The sequence below is a fragment of the Harpia harpyja genome, chromosome 23 (assembly GCF_026419915.1).
Source record: "Harpia harpyja isolate bHarHar1 chromosome 23, bHarHar1 primary haplotype, whole genome shotgun sequence".
In the NCBI taxonomy this organism is placed as follows: domain Eukaryota; kingdom Metazoa; phylum Chordata; class Aves; order Accipitriformes; family Accipitridae; genus Harpia; species Harpia harpyja.
The window spans coordinates 6,578,466-6,600,448 of NC_068962.1; the positions used below are offsets into that span (position 1 = coordinate 6,578,466).

The 21,983-nt window shown below is 46.5% G+C and overlaps 1 protein-coding gene and 1 long non-coding RNA gene across 6 annotated transcripts in view; one reads left to right on the forward strand and one right to left on the reverse strand.

Moving 5' to 3' along the window:
- Positions 1–510: 510 nt before the first annotated feature.
- LOC128135604 (uncharacterized) lies at positions 511–4,355 on the reverse strand. Its single transcript, XR_008233155.1, has 2 exons — positions 3,455–4,355; positions 511–1,282 (listed from the first exon to the last, which is right to left on the reverse strand). It is a non-coding gene; the product is annotated as an uncharacterized LOC128135604 (long non-coding RNA).
- A 798-nt stretch (positions 4,356–5,153) lies between these two features.
- Positions 5,154–21,983, forward strand: part of ATP2B1 (ATPase plasma membrane Ca2+ transporting 1) — a 64,477-nt gene continuing 47,647 nt past the window's right edge. The window contains exon 1 of one of the 5 annotated variants that reach the window (XM_052774250.1): positions 5,154–5,191. The gene's annotated coding sequence lies outside the window, so the exon portion shown is untranslated. Of the gene's footprint in view, positions 5,192–5,473; positions 5,504–6,208; positions 6,464–21,983 lie in introns of those variants that run through there. The other 4 variants (XM_052774249.1, XM_052774253.1, XM_052774248.1 and 1 more) reach the window with 4 other exon arrangements.

Genomic DNA, 21,983 nt, shown 5'->3' on the forward strand with positions numbered 1-21,983 from the left:
GTTGATGTTTGCTGAAGGAACCTTAACTGAATTATCCATTTTCTTATCCAAAGGACTTTGAAGTAGCATTGCTAAGAAACAATTTACAGTTCTCCTCAAGACAATTATCCAGCATTGATGAGAGAGGGGAGGGGCTACATTTACCCTTCCTAAAACTAATTTTTGTGAGTCAGGAGCATGACTCAGACCGGTCATTGATGTCGATGTTAGCCTCAGAGAGAGATAGCTCGGTTACCCGTGTTGCTTTTTATCTTGGGGAAGGAGGAATAATAAACAAAACCCTCGTCACTTGACCACAGAGGAGAGGGTCACAACATTACAATTCATGAACCAGATATTCAGTCAGCATGAATTGGAACAGGTCCACAAAAAGAGTGAAATCAATGAAGCTTCACAAACTAACATCAGCTGACAAGAGGCTCTCAAAGATAAGACAACAACTTCATCAGACAAGTTCAGCAGAAAAGCCTTAAAAAGCAACACATCTGAAAGCACCCACAGTAGCACAAATCAAATGAACTAACATTTTTTATTTCAGTCCAGAATTGTACATACCATGAACACCCAAAAGCACTTTTGCACCTTGGTAACTATAATGAGGTGAGCTGCCAGACCAATACATATCCATACCAAGGGCAGGCACCCAGAGATGATGGCTAATAGCAGCTCCAGGGAGACAGCAACAGCAGTGTTATTTTTAACAAACCCTCCTAGGGAACTGGACCGAATTGCTTCCAGGACAACCTTGCTTGAGACTTTGGCCATCCCTTAGGAATTCAACAATGAAGCAGCAAGGGTCTGGCCATGGCGAGAAAGTGTGAGCTCCAAACTGGGGAAGTGCTACGTAGGAAAAGCCACCGCAGCGGAGGTAGCTGGGTGCTCGCTGGATATATTTTTGAGCTCTACTAGTACGCTATTTGCAGAGTCAAATCACCAGTCATTTCTCACTTTCTAAGAGGCAGCCATGGTCATACTGTCTCATCACATCCATGGTTGGTTTTATTTTTTTATGTTTTACCATGAAAAGCTCCCCAAACAAGTTTTTCCCCCCTCTTTATAGCAGTGTAAAGTATGGTTATCCTACCCTGCTCTCCTCTTTTTTTCTTCTCCTCTCTCACATCAAATCAAAGTCCTTCAATTGGTCATAGTCTCCATCAGTTCCAGGATTTTATGCTTTGTTATTTTTTTAATTTGCATGGAGATGTTTTGCCTTTGTTCATGAAATACCTTTCCACTCTTTCATCCGGTCTGGGGCTGTAATGCTGCTGTGCTGTGGTGGCACCTGAAAAGAACGTGTAAAGAAGAAACAGTTAAGCTATGAAGTCCAATGTATTTTTTCTTACATATTTCAAATATAATATATATATGAAAAAGTGATTTGTGCAATAACTGTTGCTTCTCACATTCCTTTGTTTATTTCTTTTTCATCTTTCACTCTCCTGATCCTGCATCTCGCAGTAAAAGAACATAAAACTAAGAGAAAAAAAAATAAACCAAAAGGTGTTGTGAGGGAAATGGAATAGAGGAAAAAAATAAAAATCAAGTATTTTACATTAACATATGCATTTACAACAGGAAACACAGTATGCACAAACCTGAGCTGCCGAACAGTCAAGAGAAAGAATTTTGAGCTGATAAAAATGTAAATGTTTACAGATAGGCCTCTTTCCTAAGGGAGGGGTGGATGATTTCAGGATGAGTTGCGTGATACTGTTTTGTTTCACAAGGTCATTGCTAGGCTGCATGGGTGGATGACAGAGCCATTTGGTCATTGTGACACCTACAAGATGAGCGAGAGGTCAATTGTTCGCTTATCTAGACGGCTGTCTGGTCTTTTAGGCAACAGACTGATCTGTTAAGATGCAGGGTACTGGAACCATCTCAAGATGCAGCCTCCACGGCCCAGCAGGAATCAGGGCAGGGAACAGGCAGAACAGGAATCTTCTCCAGGGTGGTCTGCAGGAGAGTGGTCAAAAAATACTACCGGACTGAGAAAGCTGGCTGGGGGAAGTGTAGCTGCTATGGAAAATGTTTGGCTCTGCAGGCCCCATGGAAGCTTTGGAAACTCATCCCTCCGTGCTCACACACAAATATTCGCCCAACTTCTCACGCTTTCTCCGTGGTCTCCAGTTTCATCAAATTTAATTCTTTGACCAAGTTTGAACAGGACCAGCACTAGCAGGATAGTCAGGAAAATGGTTTCAAAATGAAATAAAGTTTAGATCTATGCACTGTCTGTTTTCTACTTTCTCTTCTCAGGTCAAGCCCATCATGTGATTTTGCCAAAAGGCCCCTATTTCATACGGGACGGTGAGGTGGTCACTCAGACCTTGGCTGCCTGACTCATTTTTGACCAAATACTGTAATGATCCAAATGCTCCGATTCACACTCTTTATGTTAAAAGTCTCATAGTAAGTAGATCAGGTTCAGGCAACCCACTTTTAAATTCTCTGCGACACACTTTCTGTCTCTGTTAGGATACTTTTGTTGTTAGAGCGTTGGTCACAGAATGAGTTGAGCTATTGTCACTGATTTGTCAAGTCTGGCCTTTCCAAACTGTCTGCGAACCACGCTGAATTTTCCTGAAATGGTAATGTTTCCTCAAAAGTTAAATGAAAGATCTCCAGAAATATTCCTTTGTGCATCTTGGTTTTGCTTGCTTTATACGATCGGTGACCTACATTACATGGAATGTTTTCTGTTAGTCCATCACATGTCCTAACCTTTAGAAGTAGGAGGAGTGCCTATTTTCTCACAAAAAGCATGAAGAGTTGCTGTAGTGTGAGGATTAATTTGGAAAACATTTTGAAATCCTCAGGGGGAAGATTCTGTAGCGCTAGAAGAAATTTCTTCTTACTGTTGGTCAATGTGCAGCATGTTTCTGTGCTATCCTTGTATAGCGGGGCAAGAGCGCAACAGCTAAATAGTAACTGTTTCGTGCCTTAAAAAATGTATATCTACTTCGAGAATTCTACCACAACAGCATCTCGAAAAATGCATGTTGATATATACCCCTCCCACCTTTGCTTCCTTCCTGGGAAGAAAATCGGATATTATTCCCATTTCATAGACAAAGAACTGAAGCACAACCTACCTACCTTCCCTCAAGACAAAAGGAAGCAGGTACAGACACGTACCCAAACTGCAATGCGTTAAACACATCATCTCCTCCTTAGCTGTACCAAAGCTAATTTTGTCTGCCTGAGAGCTAGGAGAGATGACAGAACTGTGCAGAACACATCTGCCAGTCTTATAAAGCTGTATCGAGAAATGCAATTTCCAAGTGCCTGGGGAAGCCTCGCTGAGCTACAGCGATCAGCGCAGAGGAGGGTGCTGAACCGCAGACAGAATGTAAGAGAATTTGTTTTGTATGTGTCCAGATAGTTGTGTATTCTCCTTCTGGGAAGAAATGCGAGAAATCTCCTCAACAGAACAGTCTGCGGGATCGCTTACCTCAGTATTTTGATTTTTCAATTGACCTCTAGGTATGGAGAGGTAAGGTAGTATTTTTAGCAACATCCAAAACGGGCAGGAGCCGTTTACCGCTCGCAGTCTCTTTTGATTGCCTCCCTTTGAACAAGGAGAAAAATGTAACAGGCACTCAGGTAAAAAAGAAAGAGACAATGAAGCTCAGGCAAGCCATGATAATAACGCAGTTAGGATGATTTATTTATTTGCCAGTCCTTGTGGGCTGTTTTGTGCTGACTTCATCCTGTCGCTTTAACCCTCTAGGCTCTGAACCACCTCGGGTCTGCAGCAGTAGCCATACGCGGGCTTCTCCATTCCATTTCTTTCGCAGCCCTGGCTGTGCCCGCAGTGGGATCTGAGCGGCAAGGAAGGAGAAGCCGGGCATTTATGGCGGGCTGGGAGGACCTGAACAGCCTGTGGCACAGCTGGCCAGTCATTCCAGCGAGATGCCCATCAGAGGGGCGGGTAGGACGTCAAAACAAGGCTGGAAAAACCACACAAAGGGGTTATAGAACTACGTGTGGTTCACGGATGGGGATTCTTCATCGGGGGCTGGGGGGGGGGGGGGGGATCTACTGCCTTGGACGAGGAGGACCGCAATCAGGGTCTTTTATTTCCAGTTCCATTCCCAGCCCCGTTACTCACTCCCAGCGTCTCCCCGGACAACTCGCTCGGGCTCAGACGCTCGCAACCCCATCTACCGTCCTTCCTCGGAGAGCCTTCGGCCGCAGCCCGCGAGGTGCCCGCCACCTGCGGCCCACCCCCGCCCCGTCCTCCCGCGGGAGCCGCCGGGGCTCCCCGAGGGGCGGGCAAACCCGACGGCAGGCCGGACCCGCTCCTCCCCCCCCCCCCGCTCCTCCCACGCCCGTTCCCGCCGCTCCGCACCTCAGCGGCTCCCGCTTCACCCCCGCGGCCGCGGCAAGAGCCTCGCCCAGGCCCCGCCGCGCTCCGCGCCCGCCCTGAGGTGAGGGCCGCCCCTTCCCGCCGCCCGGCCGCCCCTCACCGCGGGGGGGGGGGGGGTAGGTAGGCCTCTCCCGCCGCCGCCGCCGGGGGATCCCCCCGCCTCAAGGCAGTTCCCCGGCCCCGCTGGCGGCGGCCCACGGGTGGGGGGACAGGCCGCCCCCACGCCGCCCCGCCCCGCGGGAGCCGCTTCAGCGGCAAAGTCACCGACCCCCCGAAGCCCGCCGGGCTCCATCAAACGCCGCGGCCCCACCCACCGACGTCATGGAAACAAGCGCGTCAGCCTCAACCGCCCCGCCAGTGGCGGTCGGCGAGGGGGCGGGGGCGAGGGGGGGCGGGGAGAAGCGCGGGGCCCCGCCCCCCCGTGCCTATCGGTAGCCCCTCCCTCCGCCTCCCCCCTCATTGAAGACGCCGCACGTCGGGACCACCCCCCCCCCCCAACCGGCTGCGCGAGGGGCCCCGTCACGTGACCGGCGCTCCGCAGGCGGTGAGGGGGGGGGGGGGGCTGCGGCGCCGGGAGCGAGCGAGTGAGTGACCGAGCGACCGAGCGGGGCGGGCGGAGGAAGGAGGCGGGACGGCTCGCGGCTCTCCGCTCCGCCCTGCCCGGTGGCGCCCGCCCGGCTCCTGTAGCGGTGGTTCTGCGGCGCTGGGGGTTCGGCGGTGCTGACCGGGGGGGGGGGGGGGTGGGGTGGGGTGGGGAAAGGAGGCGGGCGGGGAGCGGCGGCGGCAGCGGCGGCGGCGGCGGATCGCTGGTTCCTGCCGGTGAGGCGACGGGGGCGGGGCGGGCGGTCCGCACCCTCCCCCCCCTCCTCCTTCCTCCTCCTCCTCCTCCTCCTCCCCCGGCTCTCCCCGCGCCGGTGCCCCCCTCCCGCCTTCCCTCCCCAATTCGGTCGCCGCTTCCCTCCTCTCCCGCCCTCCTCTCCCTCCCTCCGCGGCCGCAGGGCGGGGGCGGCCGGCCGTGGGCAGGGCCGGGGAGCGCGGGGACCTTGTGCGCTCGACGAGCGGGCGGCGGCGGCAGGTTCACGGGCGCCTCGTCCCGGCCCCCGGCGGCGGGGTCGGCCCGGCGGCACCGAGGTAAGCGCGGCAGCGGCGGCGGCGGCGGTGTGCGGCGGATCTCCTCCCGGCTGGCCGGGGCGGGCGGCGGCGCGGCGGCAGGTGCAGCGTTGCTCCGTTCACCGCCGCGGAGCTGAGCGGGCCGTGGCCGGGTTCGCCCGGGGAAGCGGAGCTCTGAAGGGGTGCCGCGCTGCCGGGGCTTTCGCCGGTTTTTTTTTTTTTTGGCTTTTTTGGTTTTTGGGTTTGTTCTTTTTTTTTTTTTCCCCCGCAGGTAACCGGAGCGCGCACCTGGCCGCCGCCGTGCAACCGGGGCGCGGCGTGACCTTGAGGGCAGCGGGATGCGGGGCTGAGCCTCCCGTGGGAGCGCAGCCACCGGCCGCACCACCACCGCGGGCAGGGCCGGCACGCCGCGGCCCCGCAGCCCCCGGCCCGGTGGTGGCGGGTGGGTGGCGGAGTGGGGGGGGGGGGGGGGGGGGGGGGGCGGGCGGATTAAGGCGGTGCTCAGCCCCCGCCGGGTTAAGTAGCCGGGATTAGCCCGCTGCGGCTGCACGACACCGGCATCCCGGGAGCCTCTCCGCCGCCCCGCGGGGGCCGGGAGCCCGGCACCGGCACCCGTGCAGTCCCCGTCGCCGTCGTCGTCCCCCCCCCCCCCCGGCTCCCGCCGCTGCCGCCTCCTCCCTCCCTCGCCCGCCCGCCCGCCGCGCCCCCGGGGCGGTGTTTTTGGCCGCGGCCGGGTCGTACGGCGCTTTCCCGTCGGAGCGGGCGGGCTGTTTTGATTTATCGATGCCTGGCCGGGCTGCTCATCGACCGGCGCGGGCGGGGAAGGGATGCGGCGTCCCTGCGGGAGCCGGGAAAGCGAAACCCTCGCCGGCTTCGCGCCGCGGGTGAGCGTGGAGCCGCGGTGGGAAGCGGCTCTGACGGCGGCGGGGACCGCTTCGTCCTCGTCCCGGCGGTGCCTGTAACCTTTGGATGTGGCACCACGTGAGTTCGGGAGCGGGGGCCGGGGCCGGAGCCTCCGCCGGGGGATGGCTGGCGGCCGCCGGGCGCGGGAGGGAGCGCTCGCCGCTCACGGGTGGAGCGGAGCGGAGCGGAGCGGGTGTCCGCGCCGCAGCCTGCCCGGGCTTCCCCCGCCGAGCCGTCGGCAAAGGCTGAGGTCGGCAGGATTTAGGATTTCGGGAGGAAGGTCTTCGTGGAAAGGTCGCGGGGTCTTCGGGAGCGGGGCGTGTGGCGGGGGGAGTGGGGGTGCCTGCCTGAGCCCCCTCTTCCCTCTGGGAAGAGTTTGGAAATCGGGAGCTGTGGGTGAGTCTGTCCCGGGTTTTTCAGCCCGAGGGGCAACCTGTTTGCGCGGCTGTAATAAGAGTCTGTGCAGTGCTATGCGTGTTCCACCCTCGACACGAACCCTTAGTAATACATGAATGTCTTTTTTTACGTTTCCCTTTTTAAACTGCATGAGGAGGGAGGGAGGGGGGGAAAGGAAGATGCGCAGTAACAAGATTTCGGGGGCTTCTTTCTTGCCGTTTCAAGATCCCCATTACAGAAGTCCTTAAATATCTGTTACATACAGCATTCTTAAATGTGTAATTTCAGGTGCTGAGGCTTTCATCTCGAGGTCTGTTCAAAAGGAACTGGTGATAACGCCTTGTGCCTTGCCTTAAACCCTCGTTCTGAGGCTGTGCTTGCGCTGGTGTCTGGCTTAACAGTGTTTGAGGGGTGACTAGCTAGGTTAATACCCAAATCGTGTCCCTTAACGTGTCCCTTCTTGGAAGTGATGTCCCCAGCCAAATGGACCTGGGAAACATGTCTTGCATCTTTAGCGATTGACAATCTTGACTTGCTGAGGGGAGAAGCAGAGCGTGCTTTTGGAAAACCGCCACCTGTCCAAAAGCTGCTGCATCTTAAAATACTCGTGGGTCCTAATGAATTTGAGTTGAAATAGTGTTTTTTAGGTGCTTGAAAAGATCTTGGCTAGATAACTTGCCAACTCCTTGGTTCATCATGAAGTGTATTCAGAAGGTGGTAACAGTAGCTATAGCTAGTGCTCCCTCCCCCCCCCCCCCCATTTGTTGGAGCTTTTCAAGGATTTGTTCCAAACACCACAGATCGTGAATTCCAACAGAGGTAAACTTGGGTATCTTTAAACTATTGGCTCTTTTGGCAGGAATAGCTTCCAATGTACTAGGACTTTAATACTTATGGCATAATGAATGGAAACTCTCTCGGTGTCAGTGGAAAAAGTGGTCACTGAATTCAGTGAGGAAAAAAAAACTCCGTACACTTCAATGTGAAATTTTCGGTCTGGAACAGCATCGTTGTGTCGCTCGGTGAATTGCTGCTCTTTCTGTTCGTTATGGTAACCCACCCAGGTTGGGTTATCTGAAGAAAACGGGGATCCTGTGTTGTGTACAGAGGCGTGCAGGTTTCCCCAATCAATGTTGCTATCTCGGTGCTGAAGTGCAACATTACTGCTTCAGTTCATTCAAAGAAAAATGCTGCTTACATGTGGGTAACTAAAATGATACAAGTCAAAACTAATTTTAAAGGGAGTTGTGGCTGTACTGTGTATGCACACATACAGTGACTCACTATTGCATATTAAGCAGATGTGTTTGGGAACTTAAAGCAGAAAACAGGCTAGCGTCACATTAGCGTTGGGTAAACTGTATTGGTTTCTTACAAAGTTGCACTGCATACAGATAATGGTATAAGCAAAGGATCCCCATTCGTGTAATATACAATCAGCTAATAATCTGTGAGCGATCCTACCAATTAAACCGCCCTACAATCTAACGTTAGAATCTCATTTAGATAGCGACTCCTTCATGGACCACAATATAGAGAACTTCTGTCAGCTGTTAAAATCGAGAACCTCTAAACCATGTTGTGGAAGCTTAACAGGAAGCTGAGAGGCTTGTAAATGTTCTGCAGCTCAGTCAAGAAGGTCTAGTAATTACCTTTTTTTTTTTTTTTTTTTTTTTTTACTGTTTGAGTTTATTCAGAAAAGGATATGACAAACTGGAGACAGTCATAAGATGAAGGTATTAAGAAGGAAGAAACGTAGGTTGGATCTGCTGAAGCCACCTCCAAAACAGATGCTTTGGAAGTATTAACTTTGCCAACGTTTAAGATTTAGAGCTGGGAACTCAATATTAACTGACAAGTTCAAAATGGACTTGGCAAAGCAATCAATAACATGCCATAGCAAGCAAGTCTCCCTTGACAGAAGGGTGGACAAGATAACCTAAAGTATCTTCTAACTCAAATTTCTTCCATTAAGGTAGACTAAATATTAATGGCACTGAGCATTCTCTACCACTGAAATGTGACCTCAGTGATGTTTTTCAGTGTTTGAACTGTTTATTTTAATATATGTTCTCTTCTGGTTTTAAAGGGGAAATAACACTAGTGCAACAAGGATGCGCATTTTGCTCGGAGTTGAAGTCGGGTTTCAGTTAGCAAAATTTAATCTAATGCAGGATAATGAACAGCCATGATTAGCCCAGGGCATTTAAATATCTTTTGAGAAATAAGGAAGACTACTTGAATCTATAGCAGATTTTGTTATAGAAAAGCATGCTTACTTTCCTCCAAAAGGATCAATAAAATTGCAATAATATTCTTAAATTTGTACTCTTTAGTATCCTCAACTTGTCTTAAAATGAATAATAATAATAAAACTTGTTAAAAGCTGCTGTTCAGGAGATAATAATCTTTCTCTGTAGAGTATTTTAATTAAAAATTAGATTAAATCTAGGGGTTGCAGTATTGTGTCTGAAAAGCTAAGATTAGCTCTGCCTGCTGGCTTGCTATAGTGTGTGCAACAGTCTCAAGCAGGTTTATTTATTTTTTTTTTTTATTCAAACCTGTTGAATTTTCTCTTGAAGGCATCATTTTTATTTCTCCGTACAAAGTTGACTGATGGAAGAACAAGGAGGGCAGCGGACATGAGGTGATACAGTTGCCCGCTTGAAAAAGAAAAGTAAACGTAGGTTGATTTATGTAGAGGATGGGTATTTCTCACAAGCATTAAGAATTAACTCAGAATAGTTTGTCTTTAGATTTAGATTTCTTCACTTTTAAATAACTGTCACTAATGTTAGTTTTCCCCTAGCTTTGGGTTCAAATAAAGAACTAATTCACTAAAGAACTAGTTCACTAATTGCACAGCAGAGTGATAAAAAAGAAGGAAGGAAGGAAGGATTTTTTTGTTCGTGAAGCCCCCCAAACATTTGTATCTGCATGTAAAAACTAAAAATGTGTTCAGTGCCTCTGAAACAGGGCAGCTGCATACAGAAGACGGAAGCAATGATAATAAGCAGTATAGAAGGAGGATTTTTGTGGGGTAACATGTACAGTGAAATCAACAGGCAAAATATTGGACTAACCCATCCTGGAACAGTTGCATCTTTTTACACCAAATGTAATTTTAACACAAGTACATGGTATCGTCCGGTTTGTCTTTTATTTCTAAATTATCAGGCTTTCAAATACAGTTTATAAAAATGAGTTTCTAGTTTTCATGACAGGTTTCACTTGATACGAACAGTAAATTTGAGGGATCTGCCTGTTCAGGCTATTCATATTGCAGTAAACATTATGAAAGTGATTGCTGCTGCCACTTATAAATCTTATTCTAACTGACAGATGACAGCAGGAGGTGTTATTAGTTTAATTTTGCTGAATTGCAAAGTAGACATGAGGCTTTCTCAGTTGGTATTTCAAAGGTCTGGTGGGAGAAGAAATGTAAAGAAAATGTAGGAGGTGTTTTTTTTTTTTAAAAAAAAAAAAAAAAAGGCCCAGAAATAGCTCTGAAAATAAATCCAAATTCTTTTTGTCCAGTAAGAGATAAGATGTAACTTGCTGTTACAAGACAGACAAACAACATCCCCCTTGCCTTTGGAGGGGAAGGGACTGAGGAAGAGGGTATACCCTCCCCTTACTGCTGTTTGCAGCTGTACTGTGCAGTTAAGGAGTGCATGGATGCATTTTGAGGATGACAGCCTTGATAAGCTTTGAGGCCGGCTACTAAGTCGGGCTGGTTTTGCCACTTAAAATGTGACCGGTCTCAGCGGTAGGGGTAGTGTTGGCTTATTGCTGGCTATTTTCTGATACTGCTTTGGAGGAGAGAGCTAGGTAAGTTCCTGCATGGACTCCTACTTACACTGAACTTCAGTGGTCTGCCTGTCTCAGTTTTTTTTAATATTGCTTACGAGCTGGATGCCGCCTTAATTCCCAGCGAGCACAGGAAACACCGTGTTCTTAAAACACACTTCTGCGGAGCCTATCACTTGTAATCTGCTACCCTTACTTGTGCCCTTATATTCACAGAAAGATAAGGTGGCAGCAGGGAATACAACACTATTGGGTTCTGACCACTTGGTGTACAGTGTCTGGTCTACGAAGAGGAGGCCCGGGATGTACCGTACTCTGCATAGTCGATAGCGACAAACCCCATCTCAAGGCAGAAAAGATGATTCGGCTGCTCTTGCTTTAAGTAACTATCTAACTTCGTGGGACTCGACCCAAGGTTCACAGTGGTGTACTCTTTTTCTGTTTGTCTTAGGTCTTCATCGAAACACAAACTTTGGTATTCATTTTAAGATTTTTGAATCCGAGGTGATCTTTATCACCTTTACAATACATGCACCAGTGGAAGAAAAATCAAGTGCTCTTTTCGCTGGAATGTTACAGATGTGCCGTGCCCTTACATAGAGATCACACAACCATTTTTGCACTTGTTATTCGACAAGTGACTGGTGGCTTGTCCATGTGGATCTTTCAGGATTGCTTCTGTGTCTATGCAAATACAAGGATGTGTTGCTTGCGGTGTGTACTTTGGCTTCCTGAACTACTGCATTTCTAATGAAATCGAGACGTCTTGGGTCTTATGTGATAACAAATTTCTTTAAAAAAAAAAAAAAAAAAGTTAAAAGACACCCCATAGCTGTATGAGAGAATAAACTTCACTTGCAAAGCAGATCAGAATATCTATCTGGATTTAAAACCAATTAAAAACAACTGATACCTCCATACGGGGAAAGGAGGAAGAAGAGACATTAGCTGTGTTTGGTGGAGTTTTTCCACCACAGAAAGAAAGGACTGTAGTGCTATGCTCTTCGTTGAAATAAGGAGCTTAGTCACTAGCAGTAAAGTAGTCTTGTAGCTACTGCAAGCTTTTTTTATGAATACTTGTAGAATATTATAAAAAGTGAAGAGGCCACTGTGAGTGACTCTCCAAAAGCTTGGAAAACATTTGGTTTTATATGGTAGGTGTTTCAAGGGATGTAAGTCTTTCAAGTCCTGATCAGAAGACTTGCTAGTCACTTCTGTTAATATAAGATGTTTGATTGCTTTTTTTAATATTCTGAAGTTATGACACACTTTTCTCATGGTCCTCTGAAGCTGCTGTGTTGATCAGCATAGTCCAAGAGACTGCGAGGACAGCGAGACAGCTTCATTTGTACTTGCCTATTTGGCTTGTCACTGTGGGTGGAAAGTTTCATGGGGTGGCTGAGGTGGCCTGATAGCTACTTTCATTTCACACTGTCCTGGGCTGCTCAATAACTTCCCCCTCCTTTGCACCATCTCTGCTCCTTTGCATCTACTTGCTGCGCCAGTAGATGATTTGTGTTACACAATCCTTGTGCGCAGACTGGGATCTCCAAGGCGAGAGGTGAGGCTCGTACGAGGGAAGCGGCACGAGTCTTCAGATCGATGGTGTGGGAACGTTCTTCCTTGCGTGGTCATCACGTGAAACCATTCCCTAGAGAGTATTAACCTTTTCGTGTAGAAGAACTTGAAGTTATTGTTCTGACAGTAGATCGGAGAGTAGTTTGAGTCCCAGCCTTCAACTAATGGCTTTCCAGAAAAGATTATTAGGATCTATCCATAGAGATCTTTGCACTAAGTAAAATATTAAAAAATATTACCACAGATTAGCTATATGCCTAGGTGCTTTCCGATACTGCAGCAGTAGAGGAAATGAAAAGTTGCTTGTCATATTGTGCGTCCAGACTCTCTTTCTGTGGATTTTTTACATAGGTAAGACTGAGGAGATAGTAACAAGAAATGGGTAGAAAAGGTGACAGGTATGGTTAACCTTAAATTATTTGTGAAAGGGTAGTATTTTTGAACCTCTCCTGGCTATTTAGAGAGAGTAGAGACTAAAGCAGGATTGTAATATGCATATTGAGCAGGAGTTTTTTCACTTTCATCTAGGTGCAACTGCTATCACTGTTGATATTGCACTTTAAATTGCCTTATGTCACTTGGGTCTGCCAATTTTTCTTCGCTCGAGAATGAAGCTGGTGCAAAACTTCATGAAGCCTATGGAATAACAATGCAAATCAATACTTAAGTTAAAGCAGTGTCTAGCAGCCTCATTCCGGTGAGGTTGTGTGAAACATAAAATGATTTAAACTGGCTGGCAGGATCTGTGCCAGACAGCTTTCAAATGTACATAGTTGAGACTGACAGCTGGAGAGTGTAGGTGCTCTACCGCTGCTAGCACAACTGCTTTACTTCTGCTTTATTAACAACTCCAATCATTTCAGCTTGTGTTCACCTACTTCAGCTCTGAAATCCATGTAGTTAACAGTGGCTGCGATTTTCATGTTCTGCAATGAGCTTGCTTTGCATAGTGAAATGTCTTAACATCTACACAAAGTCTGATTTCAGACTTTCTGTTGGTAATAGGTAGATTTGGCTGCGGTGACTGCAGATCTAGGGGTTTGTTTCTAAACTGGAGCTGTGTTTCTAAAGCGAGTTGAAGAGATTTGGTAATAAAGCACTAAATTATCTAGGATTTGAGAAAAGCATGGTCTCTTACCTTTCAGATTTCTTTTTTTTTTTTTGCGTGTTGGTTTCTGTTAGTGGAGGCACTCGTAGCAGAGCTATCCTTCAGATGAGAGACGGCTGCTCATGGTGCATACCAGGTTACAGGGACCTTTTGAAAGAGCTTTAGTACAAACACACACTTCCAAAAATGAAATACCAGCATATAAAGCAGTGGTACTTACTAAGGATATTGTCTGCTTGTGAATGTACAATTCACACGTGGTTTATTTTTTTTTCCTTGTTGATCCTGGCGTTGCTGGGCACTGGACAGCAGCACCTCAAACTGTATTACCAAAACCATTCAGAAAAGGTTGTCTTGGTTATGCAAAGTCTGACACCCTAAAGCTGTGGTGTGGAATTAAGCTACCTCAAAGCACAGGAAATCAGTTTACCAGATGGAAAAATACAAGGGGTAGATGCTTGAGGGGAGTACTTTATTTTTATTTTCTGGGAAGATACTGTAGTAACATTTTTGGTAAGTGGACTACTCACTCCAAAACTGAAACACTGAATTTGCATAGGCTGGAAGATTAATGTTCTCATGCTATTGTCAAATCTAAAGCTAGAGAAATGAATATGGAGAATAAAGCTATATATAACCACAGGCAAAATGCTTTCAACCGGACAAAGTAAATACATGTTACTGTGAGGCAGTAATCATAAACCAGGCTTGTTTCAAGCCCCTGACGGGAGTTGCCAAAGGCCCCTCCTGAGCATTACTGAGCCGGCAAAGTAAAAGCACTACCGAAGGGCTTTCCTCTTCGCTGTGACAGGCAGGGGTAGCTGGAAACGGCGATGCGTGGGTGCTGGGTTGTGGTGGTCGGGCTGCCGGCGGGGTGTCTAGATCCCTGGGGGTGAGGGTGAACGGGAAAGTGGGGGCTGCCTGGGGCCTGTCCCCCCGCGGTGGGGCTGGAGGAGGAGGAGGAGGAGGAGGATGTCTGGAGGAAAGGTCTTGGCCACGCTGCCAGACAGGGGAGCCTGAGTCAGCAGCAGGGTTCTCCCGTGCTGGCGAGGACATCAGCAAGAGCGTGGTTATCGACCTCCGTCGTGCTCGTGAGGCCGCATCCAAAACGGCGTCCTGTTCTGCACCTCTCCTGACAGGGAGAGGCTGGCAGAGGGTCACTAAGCCGGTTAGAGGATGAGCAAGGCGGCTTTGCTTGACGTGGAAGGGAGGAGGCTGAGGAGGGACCCTGGTGATGGTCTCCAGCGGGGCCTCACAGAGAAGGTGCAGCCAGGCTCCTCTTTTTCCCGGGATGAACGTGGGGGTGAGGAGAAGAGCTTCCACGATCGACTTGAGCTGGTGAGGCCTGGGCTGCGCCGGGGGGGAGTAGTCCCCGTCGCCCTGTGACCTTCCGGAGGAACCGCCGGCATGGCTGCCGTCTTCGGTCCTCATCGAGGGCCGTGCCCTGGCCTTGAGGTCGGGCGAGCATCGGTGCTGGCACAGGCTGGGGCGCAGGACTGCACCTTCAGGCAGCAGCGTAGGCTCGGATATTCCTAAACTAACTGTGAAACCACATCCTTCCTCTTGCATGTGCCTGCTCTGACATGGTGGTGCAGCTGCTCGATATGCGACTTCAGCCGACTGCGCTTAACTTCAGCAGAGCAATCCTGGCCGCTTACATAAACGTCTTAAAAAAACTGAAACTTGTCGCTCCGGGCCTCTTCTGTTGTTGAAGAGACGCAAGCGCATCTAAGATAAGATTCACGTGACTCTTTTAGATCGTGTCCTAGGTGGCTAAATTTAATCTTTCCGTGGAGAAGTTATTATGCACCCATTGCCTATTTAATAAATAAATAAATAAAAAGCCTGAAGTGCCTACCTTAGATATAGTTTTTACCATTTGATCAGGTGAATCTCACGTGTGATGGGAGGAATGTAAACTTGTAACCCGTGGAATGCAAACAGGCTTCAGAACTTCAGTTCTGACCTCCGGGTGGTGAGAGGAGAAGGGGTTAGGGAAGAGCACAACTTCAGCATTGGCTTCTAAAAAAGCTCTCGCATGTGCTGCATGCTGTCTGTTGCTAATTATTGAAGTACTAAATCTCAGGGAGTGATTAATACTGGAATCAGTAATTGTTCGGCTGTGTTCTAAATGTAAGGTCTTCAGATTTTCAGGTGAAAAACTGAGATGATAACAAACCTCTGTAGATCCTTAAAGGCAGCTGTAGTAATTTTAAAGTGTAAAATCCTGTGGAATTTGCTGTAGAAACTTATCCAAGAGGAAGAGTGCTCTAAATATACTCATGTTTCAAGGGGCTTTTCAGTCCTTCCCCCCACTCTACCTGTTCTGTATAAATAGATCACATGTTTTAACCTGCTGATTAGAAGCCTAATGTCAGTCTCTCAGATGTAAAAGGTATTATAAACATAATTATTTGGGAGCTTAATGAGGCTCCAGTTGCAGGATGAATTAGAGTTGTGGTATCATACTCAACCAATAAATTGCTATGTGAATTTTTGGCATTCACCTTGCTTATACCACCTGTTTACGACTTTGTCGTCATAAATTCAGTCACGTCTTTTGACAAATGCATCTTTCCTGCAAGCATGGTTTCACGTTTGCTTGATTCAAGCAGGTTCATTGTAGTTCTGTGCCCTGTTTTCATTTGGCACTGGTATTGGATTATCTGTGTGGTGAGTCTGGTTAGATAACCAGTCTGCCTGAAAACCAGCATTTTTCCTACCTGGATCAGCTTCTCGTGTACGTGCAGAAACTTCACTGTTGTCACAAGAGACGGCAATAACTTGGGGAAGGGCAGGATGGTCAGAGTGGTTGGGACACATCCTGATACTTGGGCATCACCGTGTTTGTGATGGAAGAGGCAGGCCTTCTCCTGCTGTGGTTGCCCTATGTAAAGCACACTGAGCAGCCTGGTCGGAGTCCTGGAAGCCAGGGACGCTGCTGGAGCCCTGAATTTCAACAGCAAAGCTGTGAGGTGGTCTGGTCCCATGCTAGGGGAGAAATTTTAGTCAGCTATACGATATTCAACCGTAAGCTCTGTAAAATGGGAACCAGTTTGGCCCATTGACTTACTCGTTTAGCGAATCTGCTATGTGAAAATGAAGCTGAGAAGCGAACACTTTCCTGTAGGAAGTGGGGAGCAGAAGCACCCGTCTAACTTGCCAAAGGGTGGTTCTTCTATTTTCAGAACTTGAAACAAGTGAAGGCTAAATTCCATAGCTACAGGCACATTCTTCTTCTTGGATAGGTAGTAATCAAAACTAATGATTCAAGCTGTCAAAGCTTTTTAAAGTTCATGTGAAGTTTAAGATTGTGGAAATTTTTCTTTTCTTTGAAAGGAGGAGAGTGTTTTGCTGCTCTTCTAGAGGAAATTTTGAGACTAAGGAGCTCATTGCATTTGTGTGACCTCTCGTATATGAACTTCTAAATAGTGAAACCTAGAAATAGCCACCCGATAAAATAGTTTGATGAATGCTTAAGATTGGCAAGAATATTGTATTAGCTTATCCTCCTACCAAGAAGTTGGGAAATACTGACTTTATTTAAAAAAAAAAAAAAAAAAAAGGGAAAAAATCCTGTCAAAATTTTGTAGTCTAAACAAGCAAGGAGTGTCTGTTTATGAAGTTTTTGCCAGGAAGGTATGTTGTCTTGTGTTGGCCTAGAGCTTAGTATTCACCTCCATGAGATGGCAAAAAGCTATCAATCTGTCTGCTTAAAGCCTGTTCCTCTTTCAGACTGTTTCCACAGCCGCTGCTGCGTCAACACCATTCAGTCCTAATTACCAACTCCAAAGCAGGCTGATCAATGGAAATGCTAAATAAAGCAGCAGAGCTCCTGCCTCAGAGGATGTGTAAAACCAGATTTGTCAGTAGGTGTGTGCCTCTGGGAATGCCAGCAGAAAGGTTAGCTGTTTGTTACCTTCCAGTCCAACACCACGCCGTACCTTCCTGGCTCTTTTGCTAGTGGGTCATCTTGAAATCTGAGTTTCTCAACTTCTCTTCCAGGTGAAGCTGCTTTTTAAGAAATGAACAACCAAAAGGGTTTAGCTTTTCTGAAATTGAGAAACAGCAGAATCCATAGGAATAAAAATTGTTGACTAGGTTGAACTGTAGCTATGTAATGTTTGTTTTTGACATGTGAAGCATCAGGCTTATGGTACTTGTTAGTACTGTTAGAGTAGATCCTGCCATTTTTGTCAGATACCAGACTTTGAGATGTGACTGCTGGGTGGGGGTCAGAAACAAAACACCAACTCTCCTGGCCATTGACATACATGTCTCTGAAAGCCTGAGGAAGTTCTTGGCATGCTTTAAAGTAACTGCATTAGGTTTGCAGGCACAGCTCTTTTAGTGCTTTCTTACAAGGTATCTTTTCCATAGCTGATAAGTAAAATGATGTCTGTACTCCCTCTGCTGGCTCTGCAAAAATAGCTTTCGTGAGCTTAAATAGTCAAATAGCACCTCTTACAAAAATGCCTGTGTGAAATTCCGGGTTAAGAACAGTTTAATGAGTGGAAGAGGGATTTTCCTGAAAAATGGGTCAACAAATAGTTACTGAAAGCTAATCAGGTGTCTCAGATGCTATCTCCTGCTATAATGGTAAGCACTGGTGTTGTATATACCTTTGTAATTGTAGTCTGGTCTTGTTTTTGTGTATCAATGTTTGGATGGGGCTGTCCAAATTAAGATACCAACTACTTGTACATCTAGTCATACATCTGAGCCCTATTTTTATAGGTACTGTGTGCTGTATGTACATAAAGAGGTGTAACATCTGGAAGCCTTGCACGGGGTAAGAGAACTTACTTCCATAAACTACAGTGCTCTGTACATTTATTTGCTCATTCTGAGACTACTGGTTTCTTCCTATGTGAAGAGATATTGGATATAAAAATTCTCAACCAGAATGGAAGAAGTTCAGGCCTTGAATGAGGTCTTGGTATAGAAAGGTGTTATGTCCATAATCAAAAGAATTGCTCTTGGAAGTCAACAAGCATATTTACGTGCCAATGCAATTCATTCTGTGTTCTTGTTTTCTGATGCTATTACTCTGTTATACTACTAGTCTAGTTATTTTTGCCTTCTGGAATTTAGGGATTGTTTAACAGTTTTGGAGAACTGAGAGAATAACCTACCCTACTAGTCTGGTCAGTAACTCATCTGAAGCTGGATAAGTGGAATAACAAGCCAAACTGCCTTTTTAATGTTTTGTAGTTCAGAATATCTCTGAACAAGAACCCCTGAGCCTTGTGATGTGGAGAACTTGGCTTCTGGTTGCTAAATCTGAGGATGTTTTCTGGCTTTTCAGGCCTGCAAGGTGCATTTCCTGGAAAGCGCAGTCTTTTGTCCAGATGTTTGCTTGTATAATTCCTGACTGTCAAATATTTTGGAACAGGAAAACTACTGTGCAAACCCGATTTAAGAATTTGGTGCAGCCGAACTCTCTGTGGTTCCTCCTGTTAGATTTCTCTTTGGGTATACCTGTGGCTGTCTGTAGATGTCTTTAGGCATTGCTGTGCTGAGAAGGGACTGCTTGGCTGTATGAAAACAGGCAGTTGCCCAGGTGTTCACACAAAGGTTAGAACAAGTCTTCCTCTCACAGCAAGTGTGCTCCCGTCACCAAATATTCTGCTCTTCCAGTTTTTCCCTTTGGGCATGCTATTGTGGCTTAAGGTCTTGAAGTTTAGCCCTATGACTTGGATATCCCCCACTTATGATCAGAATTTAGAGTTTTACTGCCATGCTCAGTAATTTTTGTTTTAATGTCCAAAGTTGTATTTTAATAATGTTCACGTTAGTTGACAAGTAAACCAAAACTTGCGGACCTGCAAAATATAGGCCATCAAATTTAGTTTAGCAATGCCTGCCTTGAACCTTAATTTTGTCAAGCAAGAACAGCTGAGGATTCTCAGTGCACAGGGAAATGCTTCCATTTTCTAGGAAAGCCTAGTGTATTTTAGAAACCTCCAAGTTAAGGAGTTAGAGATTCCTAATCTTAAAATAGCTTAAAATAATAAAGTAGCTTAAAATAGCTTGGTTTAAGCTTTCTTTGAGCAATTCTGCTGAGGCAATTTTTTAAATACTTGAAAGTATTTGCTCAGTGAAAAAATACTTTTTGACAGCTAATGGCCTATTTTAATAGTAATTGCTCAACAACAAGGTAATGTTTTAGTAAGTACCTACTTTTTGAGTTTTAAGGAAGAAAGCGGTCTCGAAAGCTGTTTAGTCTTAATTATGTGCATAAAGCATCATGCCTCAAACCAGATTGTGGTTTTGACAGACAGCTGTGTAGCTGCCTAAAATTGTTTGTTCCTTCACACTTAGTTTGGTTCTGGATTCTGACCATATACTGTTTGATCACATTGCTGAGTTCCCTTAATTACATAACTGCTCTAAATTGTGTTCAGATACCGACAAAATAAGATATTCCACCACCAGCCCCCCCCCAAAAAAACCCAACCCTCCCAAAACCCACCCCAAAACCAGAAAAAACAACCACCACCCCAATTTCATGCTGATTTGGTTAGAAGGAAAGATTTCAATAGGAATGGATACATGTGCAAAGATCTGACTCCTGTAGCAGGAGTGGTAGTGTACCAAGAATCAGCTTGCTATTACCAGTCTAGAGAAAGCTACTAGCTTCTGGTATCGAGTCTACAAGTGCAAAATACAAAACTACGCAAATGTTCAGTGTAAATGCCTGTTTATCCTGAAGGTGAATGGGAAGCACTGTTTATAAGCTGTGCTGTTATACCTGTGAATGTTAAACATATGAAGGATATTCAGGATTCTGTTGGTATAAATTTGTGTCTATTTTAAAGCATCCCTTTCCTCCAGAAAAGGAGGAAACAAAACAATGTTGTAAAATATTGGATGTAGAATCATACTAAGAATTTAACTAAACATAGATTAGAGACCACAGTAGGACTTGGCTGTCAACCTGCCTGACACAGTGTACAGACTTGAATATGCACATAACCTAAATGAGCCAAATTCATAATATAACTTTGTAATGAGGTGTATGGTTGTTTTTCAATGCGTAGGACTCCTCAGTAAGAAGTTTCACTTCTTCCTAACCAGTGTTTGGTAGGCTGCCTAGGGAAAACTTATGAAGTCTGAAAGTGTGAAAAATGAGTCTGCTACTTGTTACTAGCAGACTTCATACTTGCGCCAGTTTTTTCTAAGTCTTGCCTACATCAGGTAGGTTTTTTGGAAACGCTACTAAAGTCATCCTTAATTATAAAGTTTTTCAGATGGCTTCTTCCTGTACTTCCCTTGACAAATTGAAATAAGCCATTCTTAATGGGACTGAAATAATAAGCAGCATTTTGGAGAACAGTTCTAGCACAGCTGCTTCCTAGCAGTCTACTTTCTCTTCTCCATTAGAAATGGAGACAGACTGCTATGTGTCCTTCAAGCTGAAGAGTCTGTTGGAGGTGCTGGGAAACCAGGGGATGATATCCTGGGAGGAACACAGGAATGCAGGAGACTGCTTAGCTGTGGAGCACTAGGAGGCAGAGGGAGAAATTTCTGTGCGTCTTCCAAAATTACCTCTAGAAAGACTGAGTCCCTAACTGTGGGAGTTTTGGTAATTCATGTTATCTCTTGTTTCGTGGTGCTGTGTCACTCTTGTTTCGTGATACGCTGATGCACTGCAGTCACTTCCCTCCAATGGGGAAACAGTCACGTCCCTGAGTCTTGCTAGCTTCAGGCTAGCAAAGCTCTCGGCTTCTCTACTCTGCTTTACCTGTTTGCTACAGTAAGGGAAACTTGTGGGCTGCAGGGGTTGGTTTGAAAATTTAACTAGCTTCTGACTTACCAGGGCTGGTCTGTGAGGCCCTGCTTGGCTGTATGGGGCAAGAAACTCGCTCTGAGCTGAGATGCGCTACTGTCAGATGTGTAATTGCAATGGCCCTTTGAGGAAGTTTGTTGGAAGCCGTGAGCTGGACATAGAAATCTTAGTTCTTAAGAGTTTGTGCCTTCAGCAGTGGCCAGTTGGAATTAGTCTAACGTGCACAAATTCAACACTTTAGCAGGTTGCTTGAAGTTTGTCCCTTGAGTGGAGGAGCTGATACTGCCCTTCCCAATTCCCTTTCTTCAGAGAGATTGTATGCTATTGCTAAAAACAACCTGATTGCAGAAGTTGCAGAATGTTACTATGTGCCACTGTAAAATAAACAAATGCTTGTGGGAAGTACCTTTATGTAGAAGGAACAAAACAGGTCTGCGTTAGCCGAGTCAGAATGACAATCTGTAGTCTTCATGGATGGGTTGACTCTCGGCCCTGAGGCTCAGCTGCAGCTGAACTAATGGCAGTAGGCTCCCAATGCAGATGCTGTCTTTTGGAAGGAGGAATATTACCCTTATTGAACTAGCCACTAGGAATTACTGTTGAGGATTCAGAGCTGCCTTAGCAGCAGACTGAAACCTCACTGTGTATGCCAATGGTACTTATGCTCTAGGCACCTGAGTGCCTGCTGGTTTACTGTGTTATTTCTGATAGCCTTGTGCTTTGATGGGGCAGGGGAGTGAGGGAAACAAATATCTGATCCTCAGCACTGAATAGGTCCAGCTGGTTGCTATGAAGTTTTTCAAGGCATGGCCTTTCCCTACCTAGAGGAATAAGCATTGTGCTAGAGCTAAATAGACACCTAGTTCACCTCCTAATCTGAATGCTTCCTGTTTAGACTGGAAGCACAACCATCT